Source organism: Bactrocera dorsalis, chromosome 5 (assembly GCF_023373825.1).
Source record: "Bactrocera dorsalis isolate Fly_Bdor chromosome 5, ASM2337382v1, whole genome shotgun sequence".
Lineage (NCBI taxonomy): Eukaryota > Metazoa > Arthropoda > Insecta > Diptera > Tephritidae > Bactrocera > Bactrocera dorsalis.
Genome location: NC_064307.1, coordinates 67838233 through 67862625, shown reverse-complemented (window position 1 = coordinate 67862625; position 24393 = coordinate 67838233). Strand labels below are relative to the sequence as shown.

General features: G+C 34.6%; 1 long non-coding RNA gene across 1 annotated transcript in view; it reads right to left on the bottom strand.

Moving 5' to 3' along the window:
- Positions 1 to 24393, bottom strand: part of LOC109579642 (uncharacterized) — a 295349-nt gene that overhangs the window by 90584 nt on the left and 180372 nt on the right. Inside the window, exon 3 of the long non-coding RNA XR_007422819.1 lies at positions 9687 to 9891. This is a non-coding gene — a long non-coding RNA (uncharacterized LOC109579642). The remainder of the gene's footprint in view (positions 1 to 9686; positions 9892 to 24393) is intronic.

Here is a 24393-nt window from a genome sequence, read left to right as displayed (position 1 = left end):
GAACCTTTCAGAACTTCAATTTCCCTATTCGCATACAAACACACATACACATGTATTTATTTAGCCATTTCGTCTGGAAAAATGCCATTCACAATTGTTTACCGCTAAACGTTGTTGTTTTTGTGGGTTTTATTGAAGTACATACTTAAATTATTCGAAGCGTTTGTTTTCGCTTTAATGAGTGTTTCTTTCATCACACCATTTTTGTGCAAATATTTTCAAAGCGTGCTTTCACTTTTTCATTGTTTTTTTTTGCTTCGAAAAAAGCGCTATGACAAATTGTAGCTAATGTCAAGGTCACATGGCTAATGCTGTGGCATATTATCTAAAACGCTTAAAGTAATGTTATCTGGCTATTTAAATAAGTGCCGGAATTCTAATTAACTTTGTTGACAATGCATTCCAATGCGGTGTAAAATCATCGTGACTTTTTGAAATGGAGTTCTGAAATACCGGCATAACTCTGACTCATGCCAAAGCGGGCTTGAGTGATGTGTTTCGGTGTTATCGGCGCAATAATGAGATATTTCACAGTTAGTGCTTACATATGTATGTAAAACATTTATATTTTCAGATATTGAATGAATATCTTGAATAACGGTTGCGAAATCTAAGGATTTGTTTTGCGCTTTCGAACTGAATAGGTTACTTTTGGCTTCATCGATGCTATTATTTACTTCATGAGTACCTTTTTAGAGTATTAAAAGGTATAAAGAGATCTTTGTCTTGATTTTGATCAGGCAAATTGTAAGGCATCCACAATTATAGAGGTCCGATCTGCACAATTTCTTTGGAGATTGTACTGATACCATGGATAATAATGTGTGGGTTAAACTTCGCGAGGATATCTTACCAAATAAAAAGAGTTTTTCAACCCAGGACTTGAGATCGTTTAGTTTGTATGGCAGCTATATGCTATAGCGAACTGATATCGGCGGTTCCGACAAATGATCAGCTTCTTGGAGATGGAAGAACGTGTCCATAATGTCAGATCAACATCTCTAAAACTGAGAGACCAAATCAACTCTGCTCATCACATGCCGTTCGGCTTAACCTTCCACACAAGTTGGATTTTGTAAGCGCTCAAATCAAGTTCCTTCCACGGAATGCTCCACAAAGTAAGTTTTTACTTAGTGCAATTGTCGATCAAGACTTTAAATGCGGTTTCTTGAAATGCTGCTTTCAGAGTCGGAAAGGAAAATTTCCTCGAAACAGCTTGACCGACCAACTTGTAAGGTTTAAACAACCTTTATAATAAGAGACAGCATGCTGATCAATATGTCAGGCCGAGGACCTGTTAGTCCGCGTACATATTTATATAGTAAGACGAACATAGCTAAATTTACTCAGTTCGTCTCGCTGATTATTTATTTATATAATTTATAGAGTCCTCGACATTCCTCATAGGTGTTACTAACATCGTGGGCAATTTAATATACCCTGTGCTGTCCTTGTATATACAAAAATCTGACGAAACATGCGTTCTTGTTTTTCTGCTTCCGGGAGTGTTTTATTGTTATCAAAGACTTTGAAAGGAAACCCTCGTCAGAGCCCAAATTCGTTCCCATATGTTGCTCTACTCAGCTTCTAGAGGTAGATCTAAATGTCTATAGTTCTATAGGTAGACCAAACAGATAACTGTAATTTTTTTTATTTATGTAAAAAAAAAGATCTGGATTATAATGGAATTTCCACAATTACATTTCTCAAAATAATAGTGCCTCCCTGCTCATATAAAGTGAGCAAATACTTAATGAAAGTCATTAACAGAAATAACTATTTAGAAAGCTGTTTTTTTTTTACCGAAAACTAAAAAAACAAACCGTTGAATGAACCCGGCTTTGTTATAAATCTCCCCGCGCCTATGGAAATTCCTAGCAACTGTTTAAATTAAAGAAAAGAAATTCTTGAAATGTCAAATAAACCGTATTACAAATATTTACCATATATTCTCCCATGGAAATTCCTAAAAAAAATTTCAAATATATTTTATCAAAAACATTTATAACAGTAACCCGTATAAAGGAACAATTAAGGAGGGTTTTAGAGGCAGCTTGACGATAGCTTAGTATAGATTGCAAAAACGATAATAAAAAACTGAGAGCGCGGAGCCATTATGGTCCTAACCCAACCTGACAAGTCACGGCTACCCAAACACACATACATTGGAGGAATTACCGAAGAAACTAAAACATAGACAATCGTGCAACTCATTCAATTTCATAAATAAAATATTTGTACATAAAAAAAAATAATAAAAAAATTGGCAGCAAAAATTATACAGAAAATATGCTAAGTACTATATAAAGCCTTTAACTAAAAATCCAACCCCACAACCAAAAGTCTTTCAGTTTAACTATAGACAACTCATACAAAAGTTCTACACTCATTCTTTCTTTTTTTCTTTCTTACAACTTGTAACTTATTATTTGCGTACGAAAAGGTAGGAAGATCACATGTTAGAATTGTCATTAGTGGTTTAAGAAACTCACAGAAACTTTAGCAGAAATTTCCAGTATCACTATTGGATAAATAACCGATTACTTAACCGATAGGTGCGTTGCAAGGCATTGATCGAAAGACCGCAAAAAGCGCTTTGACTCTGCCACAACTGCGTTAAAGCGACTAATAGCAGTTACGGCTATTTCAGGAGGTTCACCGAAAATATGACTGTCGAGCTGTTTACGCTGTAGACTTGCAAAACAAGGACAATGGAGAAGAAAGGGGAGGATGTTTCCAGTTCAACTTCATCAATAAAACTTGGACAATTAGACAAGGCTCTCAGCCACACCACATGTACTATGTCTAGTGAGCAATGTTCAATGGACGATTGTGGTAAGATGAACTTTGCTGAGAGCAAGTAATTCAATGGATATCTTGCGTTCTACTCTATAACAGAAGTATCTCGCGGTTACACTGAAACTAGTTGTTGAGCAACACTTGCCCAACTTATGCAAAGTCTGGAGGTCCAGCGGTAGATTGTAAGCGTACAACGGAGATCCAGCTCGTTTTACAAAGAGTTGTAAACGATAAAATGGGTGTCGCGTTAACTTGAAGTTGACATGACATGCTAGACCTCAGCAGGGGTCTATAGCATCCAATAAAACCCCAGCTGAGACTCTATGACACTGTTAAATTTACAAATAATAGGCCTAAAATCTAACCTAATAATTGTATAAACAATACGATTCTCGCAAAGGCCTATTTAACTGCGCTAAATAATTTTTTTTGTTAAGAAATGTGAATGTCTAGAAGTCACAGGCAACGGATTGCAAGTTTTAGAAATAAAAATTATTTAAATAATATGTTTTGTGTCTATATATTTTATAGTTGGCTCAGCTGTTCGTATTTTCCCCTCAATGAGCTATTTAATTAAAAATATACATAAATATATAAGTACATATGTATATATATTTGTAGGTGTGTGTATAGCTATAAGTACATGCAAATAAATAATTAAAGTATTTGAAATTTGCGCAAATATTCATAGCACAAGTACCTCGGCGTATTTAAGTACTCGTATGTCGGTTTGTAACCACATTTCTTAGCACACACAGCTTTTTTTTGAACGAAAAATGTTGAACGCACGTGTGAAAAATAACTGCTAACTCTACAATAAAAATGTACACAAAAATATATATAATATATTATGTTAATTCCTCTTGAATTTAAGGCGCGACAACTTGGCTGTTGAGTTCATGAAATGAGGGGGAAACAACAAAAAGGGCATTTATGCTGCGCCGTTGAGTGCCACGGCTATTTGAAATTTATCTACCGAAGTTGAAATTTCGTGTCTTCGCTTTTGGCTGCGCTATAAAAATCGTGCTAATATTGACATAATATTCATAATGAGACTTGCAAATATATGCACAGTTAATTTAGTGATTTTTTATGCGCATATTCGGACAGAACACGGCTACTACGCAGCCGTTCAGGCGTGCAGCTGCGCCAGACCGGCCCAGAAGAGACCAGACCGGGACACGCAGGCCCTGCGTGACGGGTGTGAAAAGTTCGGTCTTTCCCTATTTATTTTAACTATTTATAACTGATTTTTTTGTGTCTTCTTTTGGAGTGGTTAAGAAAATGAGGTGCTGCATTGTAGCTTGTTGTACTTGCATACTTAAGTAGGTGTTAGAGCGCGGCGATTATGAGAAAGGGTGCTAAAATTGTAATGTACAGGAGCTCAAGGTGTTATTTATGATATCTTATTTTTTTCTGTGAAGGCCTATGAACATGGTCACTTTCTGAGTTTGCGCATATTTTAGTTACATACTTTATTGAAGAAAAAAGATACATGAAAGATGGTTTCAAAATATAAAATAACCGGCTCAGAATAAAAGTTTTTGTTTTGATCTCTAAGATTTTCCATAGAAAAATTAAGTTCATTTAAAAAATAAAGAAGTTTAAGATGATGTTTTTATAATTTTATAGGAAGAAATCCATATTCATTCAAAAATGGCTAGTGAAGTGGGAGCCGAAATCTATTTATCGGAGTCTATTTCTCGGAGCTGGATCTCACTTGAAATCTCCAATTGGTCCCAGACAGCGAAAAGGTAGAACGTCCATAAGCGCGTAAGCGATGTCTACGGCAATAAAAAAGAAGAATGAAGTAGCTGAGATAGCTAACAACAGAGAAAACAACTTAAAGAAGATCACTGTATACGTCGATAGTCAGGCGGTTGCAGGAAAGTGGCTGGATATGTACTAGGTTTCGAAGTGTTTTCGGAAAATAAAGTAGCTGAGGTGATTGCCATTCTTCTAGCCACCGAAATTATACAGGAAATATTTAGAAACCATGAAATTTATCGAAAGGGCTGACAGTCGGATGAGGGCGAGATAGAATGCGTTAAGGAGACGCAAGAGCCCCAAAGAAAGTACAACGGGATGGTTGCCAGCGGGATGGGCACTAGTAATGACGGTTCATGCAGAAAGTGAAGGAAAGTAGACATGAGACAGACTCCGAAATGTCACCTATGCTTCCCGAGTACATTGAACATTCTGCAATGAATGCGTGCTCTACACACACATTCAGACCTTTCCGATAAGTTTTCCCTATGCTAAAATGCATTCAGGAGTCCACGCTCAGTATAAAGGAAGCCCAAGCTCAGACATAATCTGAAGTTTGGGCTTCCATCTATAAAAACAGCATCTCGAATGTGCTCGGAAGAGCTCAGCCGGGCAGTATAACATAACCTAACCTATTATTGAAGACAGCGCTACAATCTCCGAACATATTATTCAGATCGGGCCATTAGAGCTAAAACTACCATTCAAAACGAACGATCAAAATCAGTATAAAGAGTTTTTATACCTTTTTAAGCTTAAGGATTTTATAGCTTCGGCGCAGCCGAGGTTAACGCTTTTGTAGCTTGTGTGGATTAAAAAAGCTCAAGCAGACCATAAACTGTATCAAATGAGACTGTTTTCCTTTGAATGCTTGCTTTTTCCAAGAGATATAGAAATCGAAAAGTTCATACCGAAATTAATTTGAGACTTGAGGGAGCTTTTAGACAGATTGAAACATGAAATACTGACTCCAAGTATATGACGATCTGTAAGTACATATAGTGCGACATTTCAAGCTATTCACAGCAATATGTGACCTTCTACGCAGCATTCGGTCTGGAATGAAACATCTGGAAGCTTAGAAATACATATTTACTTTTTGTATGCAAAAGTTGTGTGCATTTTCCGCTGCACTTTATAGCCACTCAAATGATTTGCTAGTATGTGTTAAGTGTATGTGTGTGCGTATGCAAATGCAATTGCAGGCAAGGCTGCTGGCTGCACTCGCAGCTATTGATTCGTACGTGTTATCAGCCAGACAAATGGCATTACAGCGTTAACACTTTCCGTGCGCAAAGCCTCCATCACCACCCGCTGAATAAACTAACTGAAAACTACACATAAACACACATACAGATACTTATGTATATATGTATAAGTACATATATTATATGCATACATATGTATAGGTGGATGTGCAAGTACGCAGGCTACCTCCAATCAATGTTTAGACCCCCTTGGCGCCATTTTTATATTGATTTATGATTTTGTAGTTATTGCATTTTTCCATGCGGGAAAATATGTGTTTTGTGGCCTGGCGTGTCTGGCAATTTTTCGTTGTTGTTGCTTTTGTGTTGTGTTCAATTTGTGTTTTGACTGCAGCCAGTGTTTATTGCACCAATATTGAATTGACGCTACTAACAATATTTGGCGCTGTTGTTGTTATGCTCGAGTACTGAGCATACATATCTAGTCACGCACTGTTTTACTAAGGCAAAAAACAACAAAAAATGTATGCTGCAATAGTTGTGGAAAATTAAAATAAACCCCAAGCAATGGCTCTGGGCTGTGTAGCGTGCGCCTATCGAACGTTTCGAAAATTTTCAAAATTTCTGATTTTTTGCTGCAACTCTCCATATTTGCATTGCCGCTTTCCATTTTCCGAATAAACAAAATTTCGCATGTTGGGCACGTATTTGAAAACAACATTAAGTAAAATTGGGCAAGCAGAATATCGAACTTTACTTGAATACACAAAGCGAAACAAGAGAGAGGGGAAAGGAAAAATGACAGCGAAAAGTGGAAATAAAAACATGTAAAACGCTCAGTACACTTAGAGTTGGCCAAAATTCGCATAAATCGTTGGGCATGTCATGCATAAACGCAAGTAGATATGTAGATGTATGTATGTATGTGTGTTTTCATGTACTCGCAACTAGACAGGGGAATTGTAGACAACATCTCAACAAAAATCATAAACGCAAATCTTAGTATGTTGTTGCAATGTCATGCCATTTGGTATATTTACTATGGCTAGCAGTAAAAATCAATGCTTAAATGAATTATATTCACAAGCTTTACTAAATTTAAGGAAGAAAGTTGAAGACTATTGAGAAAAATTCGGAATGCGGAACAAAATTTTGCTTAGAAATCACGTTCCGTATGCTTACACGGTTTAAAAAATGCATAGCTCACCGCCTACTGATGTCTGTCAGAAGATCTGAGAAGGCCGTATAAACTTCTCGAAAGACTCCAAGGCGTACTTCTTCCATAGATGGAAATAGCTGCCCAGCACCCAGCCCACTTTCCAGAACTAACTCTCAACTGCCCTAATGGGATAGGATTCTATGCGAGCACCGAACACGTAAACTTAGAGGATTCATGACAGCCCGCTACGCTCTTGCAGCAGACTCGCTATTAAGACCTTTCGGGCTTCCTAATCTCAATTTTATATATAGCAAGAGTCCCGCTTTATACAATGCCCAGTCTGCACTAAGTTCGCTTTCATGGTCCTTATTCAACTTTTTTTTGCTGAGATCTGACCGAATGGTTTTCATAGAGCAGGCTTCCTCTTTCCTTTCCAAGTTTTCAGATAAAAATTTTCGAAGACAGCCCTTCAAACAGAACTGAAGACCTCGAGGTACTCAACGAAAGCGCTTACAGACAGTATTAAGTTTCGTGCTTTCGCGCCCGGAAGAGCTGATCGAATTTTCCAGCCGTAAAGATCCCAAACCATGTGTCTAAATTTTTTTACAGATTCTCCGACCAGATCTGCTCCATTCGTGTTAAAATGAATATGGCTATGGTCAGAGAAGAAATGGTCATTAAAAACCCTTCATTTAGAGATTAAGGAGCTATTTCTTAAGATAGAGCGTCTTCATTACAAATGAAAACAAAAAGTGAGTCGGCACTAGCGTTTATATCCGATCTTAACTAGAACGTATGCATAGAGTTTGCATTCAAACCGATAAAGAGACTGGCTTTTTTTCGTCGTGCCGCCGCCAGAACCTTCTTTAGCATCCCTTAAAGTGGCTCTCTCCCGTTATCCTGCGGAATGTAGGCCAAGGCAAGCCAGAGCTTTCCGGAATCGGCCTCGAGCCAGGTTACAACGTCTTTGTTGCTGATATTAGCATTTAGTTCATTACGAATTGGCAGACAAGCTTTGATTATAACTGTATAAGCTACCAGCATCTTAAGACTACTCGTCCTTAGTCCACATATGCCCCTAATTCTCAGTCTTGGCCTTTGAATTAGGACGACATCGGTTCTGTACTTTCTGAGATAAAAGATTGGGGGATGATGCCCTCATGTACTGGATTTGAATTTTTGGCATCTCCTTCCTCTAGACTTCTCTTCAAAAGTGTGAGTTCTGCTACTACTTCTCAGCCTTGGCTCTAGGATTAGAACTACATCGGCGCCGTCCCTTCCGAGCCGAAAGATTGTGGAATACCGCTTCGCGATCTGGATATGATTCTGAAGTACTCCATCTTCCAGACGACTCTTCAGAAGTGTGCTACTGCACTAGTAAGACTTTCGAATCGGTCCTCCTCGAAAACTCGCTTGAGGTCACTCCTCTTCGTTCGCTGCATCCAAAAGGGACGAATCCACTGCCATGTCCGTTTGGGCCTATGTGTCCTTTCCGCCTGTCGCTCCTTAAGGCTGTAGGCTATCCGTCCAGACATCGGTCGAGAGTATCCTGAAAAACACCCTCTCAAAGCCAAAGCTGATGGCACCCCTTACTTCGGTGAGAGTAGCGTTGGACTCCTCGTTCAGTAGAATCAGCACCTGCCGATATGGTTTATCGGTGCCATCAAGACTTATTACGTAACGCAACATCTGAAAAACATCTTCTCGAAGCCAATGCTGATGGCAGCCTTTACGTCGGTTCTCTTCAGTCTTATTACTCTCCACTTAAAAGTTGGGAAAGACGGTTTTGCAGTAGCGCAACATTTTCTCTATCTCCTTAGAGGTGAAGGTTTCTGAAGGAAGCCAGAAGCAAGGCCAGGAAATAGATTAAGCAAGGTACTTTTGTCTATGCTTTGAATTAGTCGGAGACTAGTTAGTTTCTGATCGATATTTGGTAGTTGACACGTCTTAGGATATCCATATGGAGTGAACTAGTCCAAAAATGGTCATTAACTAGTTGTTTTGTGCGTATTTAGATTTTTGACATAAAATTCTTCAGCACTTCGATTAATTACTGGTCTTTATTGGTTATAGAAAGTTTACAAGAAAAAAATTGTATATTTGTATGGGTAAATGTAATAACTAACGGCATAAAATTGTCTCATTTACAACCGTAATCCACTCTAGGCGTGTCTAATCGCCTTATATAAAAGTTGTAAAATTTATATGACCACAGGTGTGGTGTGGCTTGTAATAACAGTATTTTTTATTATTTTCTACGCACTTTCCACAAATGAAATCTAACCAACACCACTGCACTGTCACCTATGTAAGTAATAATTAATAATTTTGGTAAGAAACATAATATTTAAAATAGATTTTTACGACCCATTTCCTTGAACAGCGCCCATCCGCCATAAATAGCTGCGAAAGAACGCGTGTGTACATGTGTGTGTGTATATAAATAAGTTTATGGTTTATTGCCATTATTGATACTTGCGCGTGTATGCGTGCGTTTGTTTGCTCTAGGTGTGTTTTATTACAAATCATAATAATAACAAATGTATGCAAGCATGTGTGTGTGTTTGGCCATAATATTATAAATGCATAAAGAAAATTGGCGAAGATGTGCTAATTGTTCGCAGCGGCGGCGTCGCGGTCGCACACTAAGGAAGGCGCGGCCGCTCACCTGTAGCGACCGCGGCAAGCGTCGAGGTTCGGCGCAATGTATACAAAAATGATAAAATTTAATAATAATAAAGCATACTACTTACCTTTGCATATATTGTTTGCTTGCAACTCGTTGTTGTTGTTGGCTAGGCAGCGTTTATTTGTAGCGTTTAGCGCCCGCGCGTGCTCAGCGTCGCATAAATTTTATGACTGCGCACAAATAACGCAGCCCAAAGCACACTTGGCAAGTCCATAAAGTTGCATGGATAACCACATGGTAGGCGTGGCAGCAGTTGAAGATGTCGCAAGCTAAAAAAATATAAATAAGTAAATAAATATGAATATAAATAAGCAATTATTTGCACGCTAAGCTAATAAAGTGAGTAAAAATGTGGAAGCGTTCTCAATATACCCAGGGTAGGATAGGATAGGGTATATTAGGTTTGCCAGGAAGTTTGTCATACTTAAAAGAAAAGGATGGCGACTTTATAAAATATATGGTACATGATTAGAGGGACAAACCGAGTCGATTAGGCATGCCCTGTTGTCTGTCCAACTGTATAAATGAGGTTAGTTTTCGAGATATCGATATGAAATTTCGCACACATTATTATCCAAGATAGCGCTACTATCTGAAAAGAAATTGCTGTTATCGGACCACTGTAACATATAGCTGCCATACAAAATGAAGGAACAAAAATAAGTTCTTGTATGAAAAACTTTTTTAATTGATGAGATATCTGCATGAAATTTGACATTTATTTTCTGTTGAAGCAACGATACTATCTCAGCAAAATTTTTTCAAATCGGTTCACCATATCATATAGCTGCCATACAAACTGACCCACCCCAATCAAGCTAAGGATCTCTTTATATCAATTCATGCTATACAAAAATGCACCTGTGAGGGGTATTATAGCTTCAGTATAACTGAAAATTTTCCTTACTTTATCTGACATTGTTGTGTAGTTTTCTGTAGACAATTCCACGGCGAGTGTGAAAAAAGTCATATAACATTTGTTTGCATTTTAAAATCACATTAAAAATAAAATTATTACCCACATATTTTCAGTATTATATAATTGTAGATAAACAGAAAAAATGTATTGTTTGTTAAAAATTTATTTAGAGAAATAACAATAATAATAATATTTGTCTTGGCATGTTAATTAACTGTGAACAAATGCTTTCATTGATTGTTCTCGCTTCATTCATTCCATTGTGTGGTCGGGCAAATAAAGCAGTTTGCTGCGAAAATTTCCTTGCATATACATATGTACATAAGTATTTTATGAACTCAGCAAGGTGCTGCAGCAGAACACTAGCAATAGTATTGCTTTGGTATACACGAGCACATACATATGTACTTATATACATAAGTATATACACTTCATTTGAAAAAGTTTTGTCAAGTAAAAAAGTTGTCCATAGCAGGACTTCATTTTCATTGATCAGTTTGTATGGCAGATATATGCTATAGTCGTCCGATTTAAACAATTTCCACGGTGATTGTACCGTTATCTTAGACTATAAGTCAAACAAAATTTCGCGAAGATACCACAAGAAATACAAAAGTTTTCTATACAAGGACTGAATTTGGAAGTACTAGTTTGTATGACAGCTATATGCTATAGTGGTCAGATCTGAACAATTTCTACAAATATTATACTGTTGCTTTAGAAAATTATCTATGCCAAATTTCGTAAAGACACCACAACAACTACAAAAGTTTTTCATACAAGAACTTGAGTTCGATCGTTCAGTTTATATGGCAGCTATATGTTATATTAGTTCGATCTAAACAATTTCTTTAGACTTTTTACTATTGCTTGTGATAATCATCTATACTAAATTTGGTGAAGATTTGTTGTCAAATAAAAAAGTTTTCCCTACAAGCATTTGAGTTTGATCGTTCAGTTTGTATGACAGCTATATGATATAGTTGTCCGATATTGGCATTTACGACAAATAAGCAGCTTTTTAGAGAGTAAAAGACGTATGTAAAATTTCAGAACGATATCTCCTTAGATAGCTCTAAATTCAACCTTAGAGATATTCTTTCCACTGTACTATAACAGTTTGGAAAACACTGTATTTTCCTGCATCAAGAAACCCGAAAAGTTGTTTCTTCTTGCATAAACTAAAATCTACATATGTACATATATAATCACATATTTTCCAACAATTTTCAATTATTTTATGATTACACTGATGCTATATTTACACAGACATTACGCAATTATAGTCTGATAAGTAGAAAAATGAGTGATAATTTAATTAATTAACAATTAACTATAATTTACCAGCAAGCATGCTTAGTTTCTATAAAAATATGTTACTTGAGCGACTATTATAGCTTTTATTGTTGCTATTGGCGATGATTATATTTACTGCCATACACTTGCAAACGCAACAACACAAGCACATACACACATACATATATGCAAGTGGCTTGTGTTATGCTCATACGCGATACAAATCACGTCGCTTGAGTTGCAATTGAATTGCAAAAACGAAATGAAATGAACGAATTGAATTGATTTTGAATTTGAACGTCTGGTCGAGCAGCGAAGTGCCACTAGAGGAGCAGCCGAGCGGAGTCGTGCTGAATTGAACCGCAACGAACCACATCAGCGTTGATTGTCAGGCGTTGCAAACTCATTGGTGGACGGCAGTAGTGTTTGGGGTAGTGGGTTTGGAGACTAGTTGCCGCTATGCTATGGCATTAGGAGTTGTTTATGCAGATGTGCGCAAAAGCATAACAAATCTGAAATGCAAGCAAGTAATAAGTATATTTTTTATAATTTTTTTTTCGCGTCACAGTGTAGCTGGTGGGAAATCTGAGGTTGGTTTTGATGATAAAAATGTACTAAACTAATTTTTTTTTGTAAAATCATGAGTTTTGAGAAATTTTAGTAATGAAATTGGAATAAAAGTAAAACAAATATGTTTCCTTGGAATTTTAAAAACTTTTGCAAGCTGGCAATAAATTTTTAAGAATATTCATTACTTATTTACTTCGATTTTCAGTATTTTTTTTAGAATTATTCAACATCAACCAAGGTTTTAGTAAGGTCTAAATATTTATAACAGTCAATAGAAATCATCGTGGGTCCACTTAGCCATATTCGTTCATTTCTCTTTGGTGCGTTCGCAAACTAATCCCTCAGTTTTTGAGTTATCAACCTAAAATTTTACACACGCACTTTACTACCCAAGAAGCTGCTCATTTGTCGGAAACAGCGATATCGAACAACTATAGTATATAACTGCCATACAAACTGGTTGATTCAACTAAAGTCCTTGTTAGGAAAACTTTTTTATTTGACCAGGTATTGTCACGAAATTTGGTATGTATTTTTACCTTACAGATAGCTATAATCTACGAAAAAGTTTTCTAGATCGGACTAGTATAACATATAGCTGCCATACAAACTGACCGATCAAAATCAAGTCCTTGTATGAAAAACTTGTTTAGTTAAGAAGCTATCCTCACAAAATTCGTCATGGAGTATTCTACGAAGCGACAATATAATCTCCGAAGAAATTATTCAAATCGGACAACTAAAGCATTTAGCTGCCATACAAACTGGTCGATCAGAATCAAGTCCTTGTATGAAAAACTTTTTTATTTGACAAGTTGTGTTTACGAAATTTTGTATGGATTATTACCCAATGCATTGCTACAAATTTCCAACGAATTTTCCAGATCGGACTGCTATAACATATAGCTGCCATACAAACTGGTCGATCAAAATCAAGTCCTTGTATGAAAAACTTTTATATTTGACAATGTATCTTAGCAAAATTTTGCACAGATTATGATGCAAAGTATCGCTACAATCTCCGAAGAAATCGTTCAGATCGGACTACTATAGCATATAAGTAGCTGCCATACAAAGTGACCCATCAAAATCAGTATATCTTTGTATACCTTTTAATGCTACACAAATGCTTAGTTTTATGCAAATTAAGTTATTTCCCTACAGGGCTTATATACATATGTACATACATACACATCCACTATATAATATACAATATATAATAATCATGCACTATCAGCGCGTTAGACGATGCGGCGCAGACGCAATAAAATATAAATATTAAAATTTGTTACTTAACGTTCAATTAAGCGTCTATTTCTTGCTGCCGCTCTCAGCCCGCACCTGCAGACACACCATGACAAAACACGTTCCCCTTTTGCCCATTGAAAGTGTAGCGTTGAAATGCGCACTTTTCAATTTGCATATCTTATTTTAACAGCTCTACAAATAGTATATGTGTGTGTGCATCTTAGACTTTTATTGTAGCTGGCTTGAGGGCGTAAGTGGGGGGTATGGCAGTGTGAGTGCCTGAGTCGTGCTACGCATACATAGCTATAGCGATGCATATCATATACTACATATATGTGTGTGTGCAGACTCAAGTAGTCTTATGTACATATGTATGTATGTATTCCTGCCGCGTCGCTGACGATGATTGATTGCATTGGCAATATTAGAAGCGGGAGGGTGCTGCTGCTGCCGTTATTTATGGTTCTGGTATATTTTAATTCAGCGCATGAATTAAAAAATAGAGTTGTATATGTAAATAAATACAGATATTTCACTCACTGCCGCCAGTCGTAAACAGTAGCACATACATATGTCCACACATATGTACATTTGTATGTATAGATGAGGGCGTCCATAGAAGTGTGAGCATGCTAAGGAAGCGTGTCTCAATTACGAGCACTGATTGATGGGGTTTAGTCAAAACATAAATAAAGTTCTCATACGGTGTTGAGTAAGGTCCAACAGTTGTTGGGTTATATGAGATGTGTGCGAAAGTTTTATTGGTGCAAAAAGTTGATTTTAATTAGTTAAATAGTTTGCAAAATTAGATACTTGAGCACTGGTTTAGGAAAAAATTTCAGTTTAAAATAAAACCAATATTGAAATTTTCTTAAAAAATATTGAAAAATTTCTTGAAAATTGTTCGATTTTTATACGTTGTTTTCGAGATAATGCTGTTAAATTTTGCGTACGTTCTTTTCTTTTCAAGAAGCTACTCACTTGTCGGAATCACCGATATCGGACCACTATATCATATAGCTGCCATACAAACCGAAACATCAAAATCAAGTTCTTGTATGAAAAACTTTTTTATTTGGCAAACTAGCTTTACCAAATTTTCGTGAGTTATTATTTACGGTAACCCTATAATATTTTAAGAAATTTTCTAGATCGGATCACTATATCGTATAGCTGTCATGCAAACTTAGTGATCAAAATCAAGTTTTTATATGAAAAACTTTTTTATTTGGCGAGCTAGCTTCACCAAATTTGACAAGAATTATTATCTACGGCAACCCTATAATATCTTAAAAAACCTTCGAAATCGGACCGCTATAACACGTAGCTGCCATACAAGCTGAAAGATCAAAATGAAACTATGTATGTACTTTACTTCTTAATAGAATAATATTTCACACAGCTTCTGTGCAACCAAAGGTAACGGGTTTTTTTGTTACTTCAAATATCGTCCAAAAGTCACAAATTAATGTTCTCAGTGGAGCTGTTGACCTTGCATCACACAACCTGGAGTTTGATGCCAGAATTTTCTATAGCCAGAATGTTATACAACCAGAAATTGGCTAAAATTCCTGTATTTTCAAGACTCTTTTCATAACCTCAATTGACTGCCAGTGAATACTAGAGGCACGTGCAAAGTGTGTGAATAAGTCCGAGTCACTAGCAGATTACTGGAAGTCGTTTGAGTTTACAAAAAAGGGTCCTTTGCTGAAACTAACCAAAAGCCCGAAATGACACGCATAATCTTGAAGCCCAATTAGTGATTAGAGCGTAAGAGGGTTATAATGAATTTTGTCTTCATAACCCTACGTATTTCTTTAGTGTAAGTAAATCGACTTTTCTTTTTTTTTATCGCTCACGTCTCACGCCTGACTTGCAATCCAATTACTGTCGACAGCAGCGAAATTGCGCGCTGATTTTTGCTAATTATCTAAATAACTCTTAGACATGCGCACCTCAGCTGCTCAATTATAATTTATTCATACTTGTACATACATATGTATGTATACCGCACACCGCGGGTGCTGACGGCAAGGGGTTGTGTAATCAATAGGCTACCAGCCATTTCTTATTACTCCAGCTGCCTAATCCTGACTTAAAATGCGACTAGCATTTTGTTTGCCTTTGTAACATTACTATTGTTTCTGTTGTTGTTTTTTTTTTCATCAAAGAACACAGTAAATTTTTGTAGCAGAAGAATTGTGGAAGCGTGAAAACAGGTTTGGCAATAAACATAAACATTCAAATCAGCGCATCCGCAAACCGGAAGCTCCCGCTCGCCACCACCACCACAAAAAAAGCGATAAAAACAGGAACACTGTTAATCAGCAAGCATGTTGTTATTGTTGTAGGCATAGCGCGTACGTGTTCCGTAGCTGTAATCGCTTTTCATTTCGCTTTGCTGGTCAAATGTCAGCGGGATACTGAGGGTCCTCGTAAATTCCTTTCTTCTCCTTTAGCATTTAATTGTATTTCTTTCAATTTCTATTCTTGTTGCTTGCTACCTTTTGCAGCTAGAACCTGTATACTATTTGTGTTTGTGCAATGCCTAGTACCCCCCGCACACTTTCACTTTTGTGTCGCTTCTAATCTGCTTTGTCGCACTACTCTTACTGCGTCTTAACGCCGTACTTGTTTGGGCCCGTTTCAATTCCCAACGGACTGGTGTTTAGTCGTCTGACTGGTGACTCACTTATACACCAATATATATATGTACATACATACATAGGTAACACTGTGCGTGTGTTTGAATTATAAAATCGCAGATTATCATCAACAATATCTGCAGCCGTAAATGAGCGAACGAGCGGGCCGGTGCCGGTGCGCTCACAGTCGGCGGTATGTCGCTTAATGAATTTATTTGTTACGCATGGCATCATTTGAATTGCCTGCCACCAAGTCGCATACACACTTCTGGCTTAATGAAATCCATTATTGACGACAACAACGACATTAACAGCAACTGCGACAGTGGTGGCGGCAGGCAGCAACAACCGCAGCCACCATATAAACGTATATGCAGTGGCGCTGATGGCATTAGCGGCAGCCAGGAGCAGGCAATGTTGTAGCGTTGTGTGTCCAACGCTTGACAGAAAGCCATCTAAAAACAAGAAGAGACGTTAATTTCGGTTGTAATACCCTTAACAAGTTCGAGTTTTTTTTACCAAAACGTGATTTTGATCGTCCAGTTTGTAAGAAAACTATATGCTATAGTGATTCGATCTGAACAATTTTTTCAGAGATTATATTGCTGCCTCAAAGAATAGTGTGTGCCGAATTTTGTGAAGATATCTCGACAAATAAAGATGTTTTCTTTGTAAAAACTAATTTTGTTCGTTAACTTTCTATAACAGCTGTATGCTATAGTTGTCCGATCTGAACAATTTCTTCAGAGATTATATTTTTTTCTTAAAGAATAGCACATACTGAATTTTGTGAAGATTCCTCAACAAATAAAAAAGTTTCCCATACAAGAACTTAATTTTCATCGGATATTTTGTATGGCAGCTACATATGTACATGCTATATTGGTCCGATCTTAACAGCTTCTCGGTAGAGTATATATTTGCTTTGTCAACAACTTCGTACTAAATTTCCTGAAGATACCTTCTCAAATTAAAAAGTTTTCTCTACAATAACTTAATTTTCATCGGTCTGTTCATAAGGAAGCCATATACTATAGTAGTACGATATTCGCTTATATACAGACAGACAGATATGTCTAAATCAACTCAGCTCGTCACGCTGATCGCTCATATACCAATATTTTTTATAGGCCCTCTGACATTTCCTTCGTGGTCTTATCAACTTCGTAGCACTCTTAATATGAAACCCTGTTCTGGGTATAAAAAAAATCGTATGCGTGGTTTGTGCAACCCTGCAATTGTTGTAGTGCCGGCATATATTACACAATTCATATGGCAAACTACTAAATACGCAATAAAGAGCTGATATTTTATTTCATAAGCAGCGCAGCAGGCTGCCACTATTCGTAACTAGCGTCATATCGCATTGACACACAGAAAGCGAGGTTCGAATTTTGTTCAGCTTAAACGGCGTTTTGTATGTGTTCACAGGACACCACACAATGCCTGCTAAGTCTTTTGTTCTATTACATCTACCCGTATTTATGCGTGAGCACATGCCCGTATGGGAGTTGAGTTAATTGAGCGCACCTCAGCATTGCTGTCATGCTGCTGATTGAATCTGTTAGGATTATAAGCTATGAAGGGCCCTATAAGGATTATTTTACTCCTCGTAAAGTAACTATGAGGAGTCGCAGCTACGCTTCCGAACTTTTATGATATTTCTGGTCCTTAGTTCTATTTGGTCTCAGCAAGGTTCCTCTTATTCCAAGTGTATATGAAGGGATAATGATCTTATTATCTATTATATAGGAGTATTTTAGATAACACAAGGAACCGGAACTCTAATTTAGATCGCTGTTAGGTCCGATTTGGCCGATTGCTACAAATGATCAATAGAATATCAAAAAGCAGCTTATTTTTCACACAGATATCTCAATAACTGACAAACAAATTTGTATGTAGAAGTCCCAAACCAAAAAAAAAAAAAAAACATTGCCTTAAAAATCCCAAGCTCGAAAGCCCATAGTCCCTTAGCGAAAGTTGTTCAGAGTAATCCGCAGATCACGAAAGCGCGATTTTTCTGTTTTTTCTCGTCGCCCTGAAAATCGACACGCTCTGTTTATATTGCTTTATGCTTGGACCTGATTTTCGGCTTCACAAACACATTCTCGCATCGCTCTCCCTATTCAATGTTGCCTTTTCGCCATGCACAGGCGTCGCACAGTATTTATGACGTTTCTGCGCGCCCGCACAATAAATGCTCACTTACTTAATGAGTTTTCCTCCGGTGGGCTGCAACAATTGCGAAATATGTGCCACAAGTTTTGTGTGCCACACCCACTGCTCGTACACAAATACCAACATACAACAAACGTGTTACCGCCACTAACTGTTCATTCCCCAAATAATAAATATCATCTTTTGGCATATCCATGTGTGACTGTGTGCGTGGATGTGTGTGTGTGTGTTCACATGCTCATAAGTAGTGCGCTTAATAGATTTTTCTTAATTGTTGTTTGTGTGAGTGTATGTGTCGTGTTTGTTGTTTAATTTACTATTTACCACTATGCTAACGGTAGTTGTTGTACGCTTTATTGCCGGCGCATGTGTGTTATGGGCGTTGTTGGCTGTTGCAATACATTTTCCCACCAACCCACCGCAAAGCTGTAGCTTAGCCGAAAACAAAAGAAAGACACGAAGCATGCAAAGAAACCCATTTCATTTGAAATGTCTTTGAGTGCAATTGAACAGGATGTTGGGTTAATGGGCGTATTTTATGGTTTGATTTGTACGCGCTTACATGCATGTAGCTAACTGCCGCCCATCTTTTACATGGACCCATCTGAACTTATAAGTTACCTTTATGGCCTCCAGTGATATATTTTCAATTGCCATTTTCCCCAAATAAGCTGAAATGCTTTGTTTCCACAGTCAAATAAACGAGTGTGGGAGGGTCTGAAAAGTACCGTTATTTGCATCGACTGCGCAAATTAAAGTTGTTCACTTAAATTGTTTAAGATACGTTTTTACTGTTATTTAATTTATGGCGAAAGGTTTTTGTTTTGGAAAAATATAACAGAAATAAATATACTTTAGATTTTATGGAAAATCGCTTTTTGAAATAATATTTTTTTATTTTTTTTTGTGTTTTATTGGTATTTTTTGTTGTCCAAAAACGCTATTAAGCTGTTAATTTACTAATATTTGTGTTCTGAATTCTACAATACAATTTTTTTAACGGCAATAAATGTAAAAAATCTTCGCAAACAAGGCAAAAAGTGCTATGAACAAATAAAATAAATTAAAATTTAAAAACAAACAAAAACCTTTCCATTACCCAATTAATAACTGGATTTAAGACTTCAATAAAAAATTATAAAAAAAATCTTGTGTTTCTTTTTTACGAGTAAAGTAGCAATAACAACTCAAGCGTTGAAGAAATATTCCAAATACATATATAAATTATAAATGCACTCATTAAAAGTAAAATTGCTAATTAATTAAGGTGAGTTATATTATAATGAGCCAACAGCTGCATGAAATATTCTGAAAGTATTTATCATAGTAGATTTTCGTTGTTTAAAGAATAAATTAATCAATTAATAAATAAACATAAAATTTTAATATTTGCACATAATACGGCAGATTAAAAAATGAGAAATATTTTAAGAAAATTAAAAAATAATAGAAATAAAAACATAATTAACTAAATTTAAAACTAAATAAATAAAAAAGAAAACAATAAACAAATGCAAATTAGAATATTATGTATTTCGAAAATTAAAAAAAACATTAAAAATAATAAAAAAATTAAAAATAATTATGAAGGTAATGAATTAAGTTTTAAAAATTTTTAAAGTAGAAAAATTTAAAAAGAAACTTAAATTAAAATATTTAAAACTAAATAAATAAAAAAGAAAAAAAATATAAAAAATTGCATATTAATTATTTACATGAATAAAAATTATTAAAAAAATATTATAAAGATAATAACTAAATTTTTAAATTTAAATTAGGTTTTTATAATAGTAGTTATTTATTAGTTTAAAAATTAATATTAATAAGTAAAACGAAAAAATTAAAACAAAAATATAATTGAAAATGATACAAAAATGCATAGAAAAATTAAAAAGAAATTCTAAAAGTAAACAATAAAAATTTCTCAAAATTAAATAAATTAACCAAAAAAATTAAAAAATTAACTGTATGAAAACCTAAAAAATATTATTTAAAATAAATTAAAAAAAGTGAAAACATAAATAAGAATATTTTAAAATAATGAACAGTATAAAAAACAACAAATTGAAAAAAAAATAAATTTGGCGTATTTATAAAGTTTCTTTAACAGTAGCAATTTATGGGTTAAATTTTAATAGTAAAAAAAATCGACCGTTCTCATGCACATACAAACAGAAATGTATTATAAATATATATAAATTATAAAGCAATAAATTATATATGTATACAAATTTGAAATAATTTGGTTTAAAACTCACTCTTTTTGAACTAGTCTGGTGTAATATTGCACGACGCACTATTTTCTATCACAACACTGTAGCACTGTAGTACCTGACACACGCGACGTAAGCCAACCGCGGAACTCATGAAGCTTGATACATTCATACATACACGCTTATACACACCCACGAACAAACCCGAGCAGGCACTTAAAAGATTTGCACAAAAACTCGCACTTTCGAGGATTTTAACGCACTATGACTTTCACGACACTACTTTTTCGCATTTGTTAACGATTTTAACTTTAAATTTAATAAAAACTCACTTTAGCACTTTAAACAAATACTTTTCATCAATTTTAACAAATATTCGCACCAACAGTCAATAATTGCGTGTACTCTCTCCTATTAGCAGTTGCAAGTAAATATTTTTACTGTTACATTGCATTCCTGGAATAATTCAGCTGAGTTCCCCTTAATTTTGCATTCCACAATCAATTAGAAAATTCGAATCTCTTCTAAATTCTCTCAGGAGTACTGATCAGCCATTATTACATGCATAATATTTTGAAGGTCAACTTCGAACATTAAAAAATTTGCAACAACAATGCAAACAATCATAACGTCACTCTTTTCCATTTCGCGAATGATGAGCATTCAGCTATTTCGCCTGCTGAGCACGCAGCTTATGACACGCATGTAGGAATGGATTAGTGTGTGGGTGTGCGAACTCTTTGCGCAGCATTGATATGCAGGTGTAACTATTAGAAGTAAGAGCGCATATGTAACTAATGAAGAATGCTTTGAAAGCGAAAATGAGTTAATGTAAACGCAGGGACGCTGGATGTTTTGGTGAGAGGGCGAACTCATCCTAGCGTCTTGTGAAGAAGTGTTAAGATATCAGTTAAATAAAAAAATTCAATTAAATAAAAAAGAGAAATACACTTAAAAAAGGCTAAATAGGTACATAAATTTGTTGTATTGAATAAATACATATGTATGTACATATGTAAATGTTTGGAATAGTAGTTATTAATGTGAAATTAATAAATAAAAGAGAAAAAATAAAAAAAAAATTACATATAGAAATTATATTAGACATACAAGGACGAAAAAAAGAAAAAAAAAATATTAAAAATTAAAAAATAAAATAAAAATATAAAAAATAAAAATATCAAAAAATTAAAAGGTTTAAAAAATTAAAAAAAAATATTTATTTAAAAAAATTTAGTTTTTAATAAAACGCAAAAAAGAAAAAGATTGTGTATTTGGAAATATTGTGATAAATAAAGTAAATTAAAAATATGCATATTAAAACTACATTTAACAAAAATTTAGAACTAAACACATGAAACGAACAATTAACAAAAATATTCATATATTTCCAATCATTTGTTATGTTCATTAATAAACTAATAATGATATTAAATATCAAAACAAAAATATTTTTCCATTAACAAAACAAAAATAATAATAAAAAAGACTGTGGTAATGACAATGAAATTAAATCTGTTAGCTGTTTGTACCTTTTTGAAAAAATATATATTTTTGTAAATATAAATATATTTTTGTAAATATCTGTTTTTACGTAAATATGTTTTGTTTTCATTATACACGCTTTTGTATTATTTTCTTTTGCCATTAAATATCTTTCTATCCATCAATACGCTTGATGGCATTTGCTGAGTGCCACCAGCTGTTTATTTGACCTCAACCATGAAGGCGAATTTCCGGTAACTGCTCAATAACAACATTCAATTAATTATGGCAATAATTTTGTTATCTTTTATCAAAAAATTATGCAAATCATTGGTGTTGTTTTCGTCAAAAATGATTAATTTAATGCTTGTTATAATTTTGTTTACTCATGCATACTCGTACGCTTGTTTATTTATTTTTTCATAATTTTATTTTCTCTAATTTTTGTTAAATTTCATTTTTTTCGCATTATAATATATTTTGCAATGCCACGCTGGGCCGTATACAATTTTTTTGTTTTTTATTTATTTTTATTTTTTAATTTCACGCTTGATTTCAGTCGTTTTTGCATGTTTTTTGACACAAAGCAAATGTTTTATTTTGCTCATGCTTTTTTTGTTGCAAAAATTTCTAATATTGTTTTGTTTTGGTTTTTGTTATATTTTGAGAATTTATTTTGCAAGTTAGCTTTGTCCGTTTTATTTATGGGCGTATAAATTTAGACTGCTTAACGCCTGTGAAAATATACAATTGAACACAAGTTTTCATACTTGCATGCAAACAAATGTTTCTATAGCTATATATCGTTAGGTGTATATACCCGAAACTCGGATAACTGCAAATTGTTCAAAACCGAGTTCTAAATTCATGAGACGATTTACATATAGATTTATATATAGAATCTGACAGCTCTCGAAACGCGTTTAGGCTCGTTAGCGGCAGCTTGCAATAAATGTGTGAACCGGTTAACTAACTTAAAGGAAATATACAAAAAAAAAAATAAAAATATAAAAAAATTAAAAAAAAAATTACAAAATATTTGCCAAACTTCTCAAATTTACAAACACCCTTTCTGTTTGTTTTTGTAATTAAACTGATGCTCGCTGAGTCAGCGCAGCTGTGAGCAAACTAGGTTTGTGACTAAATTGAACCTTGGCTAGGGTACAAGTTAGCGCTATTCATAAAGATGCTGATTTGAGTAAAAACAAAATCATAACAGACATGCAAATATTCGTTATAAAAATAGCAGCGATAAAAAATATTATAGCCGCATATAAATGAGTGGAATTTTTTCTACTATTTAAATATGAAAATTGCATATATTAACCCTGCTTGAACTAAAGGCATGTCTCGAGACAAAAATTTAGTGCAATAAATTATACATACATATATTTTTATGCTTTTTCAGCCAGTTGCTACAGAGTATTATAGTTTTTTCACCTAACGTTTGTACGTATCACTAATCAAGACATATTAATATTTAATTTTTTTAAGTTTTCCAGCTTTTTTTAATTTTAATTTTTATTATAATAATATTTTTTATTTCTTAAAATTTTTTTGTTTTTGTAAGTCTTTTGTTATATTCTTCCTTGTATTTTCATATTATTTCCATACATAAATTTTTTAATTTTTTTTTTTCTAATATATTAATTTTAAACCAATAAATAGCTACTATGAATAACATATGTATAGTTAATCAACACAATACACATACATACATAAGTACATATTTAGCCTTTTTAAGTATATTTCTCTTTTTTATTAAATTTATTTTTTTTTATTTAACTGATCTCTTAACACTTCTTCGCCCATCTCACTAAAACATCCAGCATCCCTGCGTTTACATTAACTCATTTTCGCTTTCAAAGCATTCTTCTTTAGTTATGCGCTCTTACTTTTAATAGTTACATTTGCAAATCAATGTTGCGCAAAGGGCTCGCACATCCACGCTCATGCGTTCCTATATGCATGTGTGACAAATGTTCTCAGCAGTCGTGCTCATCACTCGCGAAATGGAAAAGAGTGACATTATGATTGTGTGCATTGTTCTTGCAAATTTTTTTAATGTTCGAAGTCGAAGTTGACCTTCAAAATATTATGAATGTAATAACGCTAATAAAGAGTTGGGACAGATTTTAGAAGAGTTTCGAAATTTCTAACATCCAGAGTATTATAGTTTTGTTCTTCTTATAAAAATTCAAGTTATGTATGTCT